Raw genomic sequence first — 14,018 nt, 5'->3', positions numbered from 1 at the left:
GTACGACATTTTGAAATGAAATGTAGCCACGTTAAATGGCTCTGGGTGAGGTCTGCAACTGGTATTGACAGATCCAATCTGCAGAAAACCATGACTTAGGGAATGGTAGTTTAAACGATCGACAGGATACAGGCTTATGAGACGACACAAAAAAGGACATAAATTTTCAATCTTAGATGAGTATTTTCTTGTAGTAAATTACCAAAAAAATTGGTACACTGGTACTCAAGAAGACTGTTCCGTTCATCTAAAATATAGACTTTAGGATGGCAATACAAAACACTTTGCACAAAATAATTGGTTTATCATTAGTCTTCCCGACATCGACATCTACGATTCATAAGCTCGTCTATAAAAGATCTTTAATGAAACAAGGGTCAGACATGAAGAGACACAGGCATAATAAAGAATTGTATGCTTTGTGTTTCTTAAGAACACTAATGGAACTTTAAAATGTAAGACGGGCCAGTGTATATACCTGTTAATGAAGTTATTTAATATACCTAAGCAGCATGTAGCTTCATCCAAATAGTTTGTATTTACTGTGTTTCGAAATACAGAGGATGTTTAAAAATCCGTGTTTTGAGGGGTAGAAGTATGGATCAAACCTAGGAAAAATCAGCCATTTGACACGGGCTCTAAATGCATGCATTACGAGCTATGAGCACTTGTTCACTTTCGCTACTACGAAACACATCTCTTCTCCTGCAAGTTACTTTCTATTGCGAACGACCTACAGGTTTCAGTAAACAAATGAGAAGACATTATTCTGTTAATGTGCTCCCGATATTCTTCAGCTTACAGGACATGGACTCCATGATTGTTTCCGTTTGCCAGACCATAACAGAAGATTATGTCTACCATTTTTGTTTGGATTAATAGGCTTCCAGTATTATGCCGGCAAGTACAAAGAAAAAACAACAATGCAAAAACATTTCACAAACTTATCAAAACACAACCCGCTACCATTAAAACTAATCCACTTTCCCAGAACTGTGAATACGGTTTACAGTAACAACACTTATCGATGTTTATTGCGAACTGTTTCCACGGCGGTCGCAGGTTCGAATCCTGCCTCGGGCATGGGTGTGTGTGATGTCCTTAGGTTAGTTAGGTTTAAGTAGTTCTAAGTTCTAGGGGACTTATGACCTAAGATGTTGAGTCCCATAGTGCTCAGAGCCATTTGAACCATTTTGTTTCCACGGGCAATAAGAGAGGAATGTGTCCTCATTTGTTTACTGCATTCTGTATGTTACAGCTGTCACATCTGATATGCGGTAACCACATATTTACTTCTGCATCCACACAGGTATTCCGCAAGCCATTGCACGGTGCGTGGCGGAGGGTACCCTGTACCACTACTAATCATTTACTTTCTTGTTCCTCACACAAATACAGCGAGGGAAAAAAAGACTGTATGCCTCCGTATGAACCCTAATTTCTCGTTTCCTATCTTCGTGGTCCTCACGGCAGTAGAATCCTTTGGCAGTCAGCTTCATATGGTGGTTTTCTAAATTTTCTCAATAGAGTTTCTCGAAAAGAACGTCGCCTTTACTTCACGGATTCCCATTTGAGTTCCCGAAGCATCTCCGTAACACTTACGTGTTATTCGAATCTACCGGTAACAAATGTAGCAGCCCGCCTCTGAATTGCTACGATGTCTTCCTTCAATCTGACCTGGTACGGATCTGAAACACTCAAGCAATACTCAAGTATATGTCGCACCAGCGTCCTACATGCGGTCTCCTTTACAGGCGAACCATTCTTTCCCAAAATCCTTCCAACAAACCGAAGACGATAATTGACCTTTCCTACCACGGTTCTCACGTGCTAGTTTCATCTCCTATCGCTTTGAACTGCTACGCCCAGATATTTAAATGACTTGACTGTGTCAAGCAGGACACTAGTAATTCCGTATCCGAACATCAAAGGTTTGATCTTTCTACTCATCCGCATTAGCTTACATTTTTCCACATTTAGTGCTAGCTTCTACTCATTCACCAACTGTAAATTTTGTCTTGAATTTTCCTACACTCCCTCAACTTCGACACCTTACCGTACACTACGGCATCATCAGCAAACAACCGCAGATTGCTGCCCAACCTGTCCATCAAATCATTTATATATAGAGGGAACAACAGCGGCCCTGTCACACTTTCCTGGGACACTCCTGACGATATCCTTGTCTCTGATGAACACTCACTGTTGAGGACAACATACTGGGTTCTACTATTTAAGAACTGTTCGATCCGTTCACGTATCTGTGAACTTATTCCATATGCTCGTATCTTCGTTAATAGCTATAATGCGGCACGTGTCAAATGCATTCCGGAAATCTAGAAACGTGGAATCTACCTGTTGCCCTTCACCCATAGTTCGCAGTATACTTATGTGAGAAAAGGACAAGCTGAGTTTCGCACGTGCGATGCTTTCTACAACCATGCTCTTTCGTGGACACAAGATTCTCAGTCTCAAGAAAGTTTATTATATTCAAACTAAATATAACAGAAGCTAGGGATACTGGTATGTAATTTTGCGGGTAGAGGTGAAGGAATGATACGTTTGAATACGATCTCCACTGTAACATTGCAAACGGTGTTGAGTGAACCAGCGTTCGCGTCATACACCCCTTGCATAACCGTAAGGAATCGAAATACCCTTAAGTAAGCAGTCGTCAGCTTCCGGCGAGAGATTGAACACTCTGACATTTCCATAATGCAGTTCCGTATTAGCAAGAATCACCATACTTATGGAAACATCACGCTGATTAAAGGAAACTTGAGAACCATGACGCAGAAGCAACATATCTACTTGTAATGGATCCAAAAGTTGACGAAAAAGACATAGTTATCGGAATCAAAATAGGCAGTATGAACCTGATCAGATGTTCCATGAATACTAACACTACAGACCACACAACGATGAATACGCAAACAACACTGCGGAAAATCTGTCCAGACGCAAGTGACACTGCGTTTAGACGGTAAATTAGCAACCTTCCCGATCGGTACTAAAGGCGGTACTGTGCCCCCCCTCCCAGAACATTTTAAATTACCACTGTGTTAAAATTGGTTCTTGGGGCAGATAATGAGAAACTGCTTGCATCCGCTGCAAGAATGGGGCAACGCAAAGAAATGAAATCAAGCACTCGCGAGATAAACAAGTTATCTGGGGGAAGCTACTAAGCCGTGAGTGTCATACTTGCGTACAAGATAGTACGGTGCAACGATACCCGGGCGTGATAGTACAGCGCGACAGTACCCACAACGCATATTCCGGTTCGTACACCGACAGTACGGCGCGGCGGTAACTGGACGGCGTAATACGACGTAATGGTAGTCCCCGGATTCAATACCCGGATTATGCGGTGCAATGTGGAACAATGTGACATTCTTGTCGTGTGTTGTGTCACATGTGGAAATTAGATCTTTGTGTCATTGTGAGGAGAGAATGTTTCGAGACTTGCTACAAACTCGGTCTGCGATTAATTCAACCAGATCACGTTACTGATTCGATTCAAGTGTTTAAAAATGTATTTAATGGTACATTTTTCTTAACCCTAGTAATATACATCCCTGAAATTGTCACACAAACTTTACACAAAGATCATAGTAACCTTCAATTATCTGCTGGAGAAATCGCCTGAATATCAAATATTTTAAAACGAAATTGAACTCTCATATACTAAACGCACTTTATTTCACCTCTGTTATGTACTTTTCAATCAAAACTGCTATTAAAAAAACCAAATTTGGAAACAAAGAAACAACTGTCATAGAAGTTACCCAACAACTAAGCTTGCAAGTGAACTAGATCCAAAGATTTTATTTGCAGTTCAATTAGTAGAAGATGCTATTCATTTAATGAAATACACGTTTTTTTGAGATGTTCTCAGTTATTCACAAAACCATTCATTCACTATTTTCACACTCTTGGAATATGGACTACAGTGCTATGGGCAACTGACCGGCCTCTTCTATTAGGGACAGCTGTGTTCCAACATGACCATTTTTACCATGGACGACTCTTATTTTCTTCATAGCTGTCTGAAAATTCGGCAAACTGATCGGTTTTGGGAGTGCCTATAACAGCCGTATAGGCATCAGCTTCAACATCAGTTTCATTATGAGAGTAACTTACGTCATTTTTTACGCTCGAGGTTTTCTAACAATGCTTCCCATGTATCATCTTCTGTTACTAAAATGTCTTTTCTACGTGCCATTTTCACAGAAACATACTATTACTCAGCGACAAAACTGTATACTCCAAGGTCATTGTGACCCTTCAAAAATATTTTTGTTGCATTAATTAAACAACAGTGCCCTCTACTAGGTCACACTCAATACTGAATTTACATTGGTGGCAGAGGGCTGTGTACGCACAGTGACAAGCAAAAAAACTCGCGGATCAGAATGAGTTCCGTAGGACCAAATTGAGGAGCAAATCTCCAAGGTGATGGAACGTGTCACTACACGAAATTACAACATAAAAGTAATAATAGATAAAATAAAATGTTTATCAACCGAAAAAAAGACAAGCCATAAGTTTAAGTAAACGCAATCAACAATACAAAACAGAAATCAGCTTAATTTTTCTCGGAACTCCTCAACATAATAGAAGGAGTAACCCCTGAGCAAACTCTTCAGTTTCGATTTGAAAGCGCGTGAATTACTGCTAAGATCTTTGAATTCCTGTGGTAGCTTATTGAAAATGGATGCAACATTATACTGCCTACCTTTCTGCACAAGAGTCAAGGAAGTGTGATCCAAATGCAGATTGGATTTCTGCTTAGTATTAACTGGGAAAAGCTGCTAATTCTCGGGAATAATTGTTAACAAGAAACGGCAGTAAAGAAAATACATACAGAGAGGCCAGTGTCAGAGTACCCAGACTGATGGACAGGGGTCGACAAGAGGTTCGCGAACTTATACCACTTATTGCCCGAACCGCACGTTTCTGAGCTAAAACTATCCTTTGACAATGGGAAGAGTTACGCCAAAATATAATATCAAACGTCATAAGCGAATGAAAATAAGCAAAGTAGACCACTTTTCGAGTCGAACGATCACTTACTTCACATTCTGTTAGAATAGTTAAGATGGCAACATTAAGTCTTTGAACAGGATTTTGAATGTGGGCTTTCCACAACAGTAACTATCTATCGGAACACCAAGAAATCTGAACTGTTCAGTTTCACTAATCATATTGACATTCTGAGAGTAAAATGTCGGGTTTTTTAAATTGTATATTAGAAATTGCAAAAACTGAGTCTTACTATGATTTAGCGCTTATTTTCTACAAGCGATGAACTTATGACATGAACTGCACTGTTCGAAACAGTGTCAATCTTGCACACAACATCCTTTACTACCAAGCTAGTGTCATCAGCAGCCGCGCGGTCTGGGGCGCCTTGTCACGGCTTCCCCCGTCGGAGGTTCGAGTTCTCCCACGGGCATGGGTGTGTCAGTTGTCCACAGCGTAAATTAGTTACAAATGGTTCAAATGGCTCTGAGCACTATGGGACTTAACATCTGAGGTCATCAGTCCACTAGAACTTAGAACTACTTAAACCTAAGTAACCTAAGGACATCACACACATCCATGCCCGAGGCAGGATTCGAACCTGCGACCGTAGCAGTTGCGCAGTCCCGGAGTGACGCGCCTAGAACCGCTAGGCCACCTCGGCCGGCAAAATTAGTTACAGTTAGATTAAGTAGTGTTTAGACTTGGGACAGATGACCTAAGTAGTTCGGTCCCATAAGGCCTTACCACAAATTTCCAATTGTCATCAGCAAACAGAAATATTGTTGAAACACCTGTAATAAATATATTTATATAAATAAGGGGCATAAGTGATCCCAGCATTGAGCCCAATCCCGCAACGTCTGGACGTGGTTTCACTTTGGTTTCGCCACATCTTCAGGACACTCAACACAGCACTCCTCGAACAACCGATGCTTGTGCTGAGCTTCCGGGCCATCACAATCTGCCCTCGGTCAGCCTCAGATAGATCACATGCCTTGCCCATTCTACACACGGGCAGCACGCCCACTGGTACTACAAGCACCGTGCGTGTGTCTGTCTAACAGTCATTCCTCGGCAGGTGACGCTGCTATCTCCTGGACGGGTTTATGTCGACAGTAGGTCGGTGGTCATATTGTTCTGTCTGAACAGCGTACATACGCAATAAAATAGATATCCCTAGTGAATTATTTGTATGGTCTTCAATGATATTAGACACTAAACTTTACTTTTGATAGACAGACCGATTCACCTGTTATTCCTGTGAGTGTAACAGAGCCCATGTTACCATTAGGTAATTGTGGTGGTCTTACAAAGTGCATATATTGTTTACAAAGTGATGTATGTAGCTCTTGAACTTGTTCATTCACTTGATAGCACCTAAATAGGAAACAGCAAAACAGATGTTACAAGTGGCATCGCCTTTACACATCTCGTAGATTACAAAGCTATCTTCACTCATTCATTTAAACTTCAAGAATGCGGACTCTATGTCTAAGGAACCACCAACAATTAGAATTAAATCGCGTTAGGAGCTTGTTCGTTGCTCACGCCACTGTGTTGCTTGGCATCAGTACCGCCTGGACTACGTGAAACACTCGTGGGGTTTTGTGTACGCACTTATTCTGCTGCAACATTTATTACAACCACAGTTACCTCTTGGATGGAATTACATTCCGAGTGGACGACGAAAACTGATCTCAAGATCGCCCCACGTATTAATGGTAAGCATTTGTACATTACTGTTATTTTCTGTAGTCTATATCAGGTACGCTGTTAGGTTTTCAAGTCCATTTCAATACTGGTTCCTTGAAATTGATAACTATCGTGATTCCTCTCCGCCTTGCCTTATTTGTATAGCGCTTTACATACATGTTTCTATTCCTCTCTCAAGCGAAAACCGATCGGAATGCAGTTACTGGCGGGCCCAATCCCTTATAAATTCTTCCAATCCATCTGTGGCATGAATCAGCAAATCAGTGTTCAGTAGTATTAGTTGAAAACAGTCTTGGTTGCAATTTTAGTTTTTTTTTGTTTATCAACTACGCGTTTCACCTTATTTAGGCGTCCGCCCCAGTAGCTGAGTGGTCAGCGTGACGGATTGCCGTCCTCTGGGCCCGGGTTCGATTCCCGGCTGGGTCGGAGATTTTCTCCGCTCAGGGACTGGGTGTTGTGTTGTGTTCATCATCATTTCATCCCCATCCGGCGTGCAGGTCGCCCAATGTGGCGCCGAATGTAATAAGACCTGCGCTATGGCGGCCGGACCTGCCCCGCGAGGGGCCTCCCGGCCATTGACGCCAAACGCTCATTTCCATACCTTATTTAGGCGTCTTCAAGCTGATCTTAATTTGGTATTTCTTAGCACGATCCTTTAGAGAGTGTAGCTAAAGGGCATCGTCGAGTACGTCAGGCCAACATCGCCTTCGTTAACCTCAGTAAATATTTTCTAGATGGACGTGAGTGACTCCAAGACCTGCAAAACGCGTACACGTTCACAGGAGCAAATTATAGAATAAGATGGGGCTTTAGTAGTTTGCGTAATGCACCACAGCGTCGTGTGCTAGTGCTGACACAGTACTGACTTTTGTTTATGTCGCAGAACTCCTTCTTGGGTTTGCGATTTTTTTCCCGTCAGTGTACAGTGCAAACAGACCCAAATTCAGGTACTAAATGATTAAATAAAATCCTAGAATTATAGGCCAATACATTTACATTAGATATTAGCTACAGATGGCAGATAGGCTTACATTATGAACCTTTCACCTTAACTGATTACTGAAACTAAGATTTTAGTAGATAATATTGTAAAGACATTGAATTTTGCTGGCTGTACGTGTTAATGAGAAATTCTTACATATATTCATTCACATATTATACAAAATAATTTCATACCTTGTAGACGGCTATTAATTTTTCAAACAACAGACATTTGGAAAAACTGCTTTTACTTGCATCGGAAACAGGTTGTGTCCACTGACTCCGATGCCCTTAATTAATACTAACCCTAAGGTTCGAAACATTCTCCTCTGACATCACAAGTCCATGTTTTCACTTAAATGGGAGACTAGTTAGTTGTCTATGCGCTAGCTTCTTTTGCTAAACCAGTAACATTTGTATATGGACTGGGCATACATTCCGACGTACTTGCAACCTAGGCATTTCCTCTACAAAAAACTAAATCTTAATGGGTCGTGGTAATTTACATCCACACTTCTTAACGTTATCAATCGAGCAGAAAATTATACTCGCTATAATTAGTGCTGTTGCATTCCTAAAGCCTATGCTCGTCCTGTTTTATTTGTTCCGTCAATATATGCATTAAGCTATTGGAAATACTTCTTCTAGTCATAATAAGGGTACAGACGTCTAATTTTCCTCGTAGTCGGAGAGGCCAATAGGTAAATATAATGGGCAATTTGGATTATCTGGAATGATCCAGTACATAGCAGGTGCCATTTCTTATACTTGCATTCTACCTAGCCTCTTGTTGTACTGTTCCTTTCTTAGATTAGCCTTTCCGTGATAGAGGTCAACACTTGTTTTATCTTCTCTTCTATGTTTTCCTCTGGCGTGACGTACTTGGAATGCGGTTCAGCCACTCATTCTTTTCTTTTACCCCTTTAACTAATCAGTTGGAGTGTGTTAGGTGGAATATATAGCAAGATTATTCACTATTTCTTCGAATGCACCTAGAAATTCTAACCATTAGGTCTGTTTATGAGGCGCATAGGTCCTCATTACTCACGAAACATCCTCCCCATGTGGTTGGCTTATTAGTTGAACCGCGACACCAATATTTGCTTAACCTGCTAATATTTCCAGAATTCTTTCCATTTACAAGTGAAATTCGAAGCATTGTCAGATAAAATCTATTCAGGCTTGCCTGCCATGGGAATATAGTAATTTTCTGTTCTCCTAATGATTGGTGTGGCGGCAGCTGATTTTGCTGGGTAAAGCTTAAATAATTAGAAAAGATGTCGTATAAGCCAACAATGTATTTAATCTCCTCACGGGTGGAAGGTAGTGGTCCCGAAAGATCAATACAAACCGTACTCAGTGGTCTTGTAGGTAATATCCTTCTTTCTACCAAAGTTCGATGGTTTTGATTTTTGGTATAGTAGACAAGTTTTGAGAATTTGTATGCACATCGCAACATATTTGAGAAATAGCAATACAGGTTCAATTTCCCGCACCACTTATTTGACCCTTAATGCTCCCATACATGTTGAGTAAACCATATAAAAGCGTTGTGATAGACGGTGGGAACACACACTCACCACTTATCAGATAGGACATCTGTCCTGTAGAATAAAATATCTTCATATAATTCATAATGTTGTTGTATCTTGGAATCATTCCCTTGCTGAAGAAGAAGCTACATTACTCCACCTGGGGTCGTTAGTAGGAACTTCTTCATGTTCTTACACATGTCTAGAAAAGATTGCTTATGCTCTGAGTATTTCATCAGCATAGTATTAATTTGGAGGTTTGTTCTGCTTGATCTTCAAATTCGTGTAATCCCTGAGGCAATCGTAACAAGGCGTCGGCAATGATATTGTCACTTCCTTGTATCTAAACAACTTCAGAATCATTTGAATGAAGAGACATTGTCCAATGGGCAAGGCGACTGTGTAGCAGTTTACATGACAATAAGAAACTGAAGAACCAGTGACCTCAGTAAACCGTGACATGTCTCCCAAACAAATATAGTTAATTTTTTTTAAAGACCACACAATAGCCAAAGCCTCTAGCTCAGTTGCGGAGTATCCCTGTTTGTACTCACATAAGGTCGTACTGGCGATGCTGATTATACTTATTTCAGTTTCTCCTTTATTGGATATAAGATGAAAGAAAATGAGGCATCAGAGGCAAGGCAAAAGTCATTCGACATGTCAGGATGATAAGGTATGTTGGAGTGAAGTAATGCGTGCTTTATAGCCTCATAGTCCTTTCTGCAACACACTGTCCAGTACCTGGGGCTACTATTTTTTTAAAGGCCTAAAAGGCATTAATATTTCACTACTGATGTGGCACAAATCACCTAAAAAATTAACATATCCTCATTAAGGCTTTCAATTATTATTTGTTCCTTGGAAAGCTCTTATTAGCACTCATTTTCTCAAAGTGGGATGTCACAGCCTCAGATTAAATTATATAGCCTAGGAATTTGATCTTGCTTCACATCAACTTGGTTTTTGATAAATTTGCAATAACTTCAGCAGACAAAAGTTTCTACAGTGTTCTTTTACTAAGAATGCAGTGTGTTCTTGGAAGGTAGGAGTGGCACTCTGCATGTTACCCATACACACAGTTATTTTATCCAATAATTCTGCCCCAGGCACTGTGTCAAGTGCGGCTATGAAGACCACAAACTATCGCTCAATCCAAAGTGCAACACATGGTGTTGGTATGAACTTCCAGCACAAATAAATTTGCGATCTATTTCCATTACGTCGAATACGACGTGTAGAGTCTGTGCAGACCATGCCTGATAGATATACAGAGCCCGCACGGGGATAGTGGTTTTGGTGGGGGTTACAGGCAGATTTGTAGGGCAAATGCAGAGCGCTGGAGAGAAAGAGCCGTTCAAAACTGAAACCTACACTCACATTTTTTATAAATATTAAGCGCGGCCTCTCCACGCCCACACTTGTATGGTAAACATTCAAAAAGATTTGTCGCCTCTGCTATGGTTAGTACCCAAAAACAATTCCGCCGAAAATCTAGTGGTTCTTTTTCGCCTAACTTGTTAACCATTTATAAATTTCAGATAAGCATCATGCTTGGAGGAGTTTGGATGGTTGTTTCGGGGAAGGAGACCAGACAGCGAGGTCATCGGTCTCATCGGATTAGGGAAGGACGGGGAAGGAAGCCGGCCGTGCCCTTTGAAAGGAACCATCCCGGCATTTGCCTGGAGCGATTTAGGGAAATCACGCTTGGAGGAGTTTGTGTAAAAACTAAACATTTCTTTCGTTGCCATGTTAAAATTTGTTTCTTTTGCGAAAATACAGCGGAGTTTATACAGCCCCACCTCACTAACATATTGTCCAGACAGAATTCTGAAACAAATGTGTATTAAGTTTATTAAGTGAGGAATTGAGGAAAAGGAAGGTCAGTACCTTATGAAAAAGCACTTCCTTGGTACAAAAAACCTGTAATGTCCTCACTTTGTTGTTCCAAAACCATTGCATTTCTCGTTTTGCCTGATATTGATGGCCCATAAAAATTTCATTCTTTCATCGAAAAAGTCGGTAGTTAGTGGAATAACATGGTAGATAATGAAGTTTTGCAAAAGAAAGATATGCAAAATACTCTCCCCTTTGCGTGTTATCATTTCCCAAAATCTCATCTCGATATCCGAAATCATTTATGAAATATGAGTAATACTGTGGATATTTCAATCCGGCTTTATCGCTGGCGCGGCGCGATCGCAAATGAGTGTGCTATGTCAGATCAGTTTTCTCGGGATTGGTGAACAGTATACCCAAGTCTAAAGAAAAATTCAATATGTTTGCTAAATTTCATAGGCAGCGAAATATTATGTGATATGCACCAAACGCAAAATCATAGCGACCTCTATTTTTCATTGCAAACTTTTCCAAATTTCACGGATTATCTTAATTCCACATAAATATCACAATAACTATGACCACTAGCGAAATGATGGGCACATCCTCATGAACCTGACATATCAAGGCATAAGTAAAGCAAAAATGAATTTTTTTTACTGAATAGTTTCTGTAAAATAGTTTGAGAAAGACTGCATGGCATGCGCTTAATTCTGTCATCGCTGACTGGCATAAAGATGGCAAACACTTGTCGGTCACCCCTTCTGAAAAAAGCGAATGAACTCGCCAAGCTCTTTGGACATAAATTGTTCACTACGCATCGGCTACCGTATCCTGCACAGACTCTTCTTTCCCACCATCTGGCTTAGCCACTTCAAGAAGCGGAATACAGTGAGAATGAAGTTTCGATGACCCCCCCCCCCTCTCTAACATGCGTCGTATTTCTTGTATCACAGCACAGCCTCGCTCTTACATCACGGAAATGAATAGGTGTTTTTACAAAAAGCTTCATGGGGTGTCACCATCATGCGATATTCACACGTTAATGACGTCTGGATTCTTGTGAAACACACGAATATACTTTGACAGTAAATCTTTCAGTTGCTCCTGCTGCTGGACAGTAAAATCGGTAGACTCTAAGACTTTCTTCCGAACTAATGTTTCATCTTCACAGCTCGAAGAACTACGATTAAAAGAAGCATCAACCAGTGACTGTCTCTTTTTGACATGTCATAATCGAATGTTCTGACAATACTTACTTATCGTGGGGCTTTGGAATTCTGATTAAATCCACAGTGATTTCCTTCTTATCAACACGAAGATAGCATTTATCCAACTCTAAGTCAGTTTTGGCACACTTCTCGCTTAAGAACTCAATACCATGAATGTACCTGTCAAGTCTTCCACTACTAAAAAGATGCATTCTGTTGGTTTGGAAAAATTTGGAAATTCGTGGTAAGTTCCTAGGGGACCAAACTGCTGAGGTCATCGGTCCCTAGTCTTACACACTACTTAATCTAACTTAAACTAACTTACGCTAAGGACAACACACATACCCATTCCTCAGATCGGGGGCCTACCCCGCGCGGCTCTATGGGTTTGGATTTTTACCGGTTCCCCACTGCACTAACAACCCTGCAGTTTTGAGTTGGGTAAGTTGACACTTTTAGAATTTTACTTATTTCTCAAATAATATGCTAGACATAACACTGATCATTGCGTCATATCGAGCAAGATAACAGCTGGAATACTTTCTATAGTAGCTTTGATAAATACATGCATTATTTCCCTTGACTTCAGTACACGTGTGAAAATTATGCTTTAATTCATCTGTCAATTCTACATCTTCATTACATTCGTACCGTAATACGTGACGAGCATCAGCAGACTGGACGTGATTGTTGCCGTATTGCTGACGTCGGGGTGTTTTCTGACCCATTCCATTCCCATTTCTGTGAATATTTCCATTACTATCATCCCTTACATCTTCAGTTATTAAATCAATGGAGTGTAGTACAGATAAAAAGTATTCAAAATCGGATTCGGATACCTGTGTTAGCTTTCCTCTAATGATTGGGCAACTTGCCTTTCAGAATATGTAACACGTGTTTATGTGATATAGGTTCATCCCAGAAGCGAGTTTTGTTCAAATACTTCTCGAAATACTTTCTTAGGCTTCCTTGTCTAGGATTGTATAATTCTGGACCAAAGAGTTCCTTTCTCAAATTTTCTTGAACGCATTTTCACTCATATTTTGCCAAACAGGCATTTCATACCAGTGACAACGTTCTGCAGTCAAGGTAGCCCTTAGGGCAGCCTCCCCAGGGATAAAGCCTGTGATGAAATGAAACTTTTGTGGATCAGACCAAGTTTTAGGCAACACGTTTCTAAAACATGTAATAAAAATAAAAGGATGTACAGTTTTCTTATTGTCTATGTTGGAGGAGATTTTCCTCCAACATGACAGAAGTAAGGGTGGGTCCTTCCATTAAATTGCTACAGGCATAGTTTCATGGCAATTTTTTACCTGAGCATACAGCATCAACGCATGCAATATTTCGCAATATCGGTCTGTGATAGAGGTCGTGATGTGTTATCACCAATTTTCCCTTCTACAGTATTTAATTTCTTTTTCGCATGATCACTTTTATCAATTAATTTAAACTGAACCTCTTGTTTCCATTTGGGCAGATCTTGAGTCAACGCTTTCGTCACGAAATGAAGCTTGCAATGCTGTGTCCTGTTCAGCACTAGACTTGGCCATTGTTTCTATGTTTCGATACAGTGTATCGATACGTGGAGCTGTTTCAGTGTTTCGGAACGGCTGTGGTTCACTGCTTTGAAACAGTGGTGTTTCATTCCGCCCCTGTCTCGGATAACCGGACTAGATTCGATCTCGAGCCAGACACAGAAACTGTATCGTTGTTT

Source organism: Schistocerca americana, chromosome 4 (assembly GCF_021461395.2).
Source record: "Schistocerca americana isolate TAMUIC-IGC-003095 chromosome 4, iqSchAmer2.1, whole genome shotgun sequence".
Classification (NCBI taxonomy): Eukaryota; Metazoa; Arthropoda; class Insecta; order Orthoptera; family Acrididae; genus Schistocerca; species Schistocerca americana.
Note: the sequence above shows the minus strand (reverse complement) of the source record.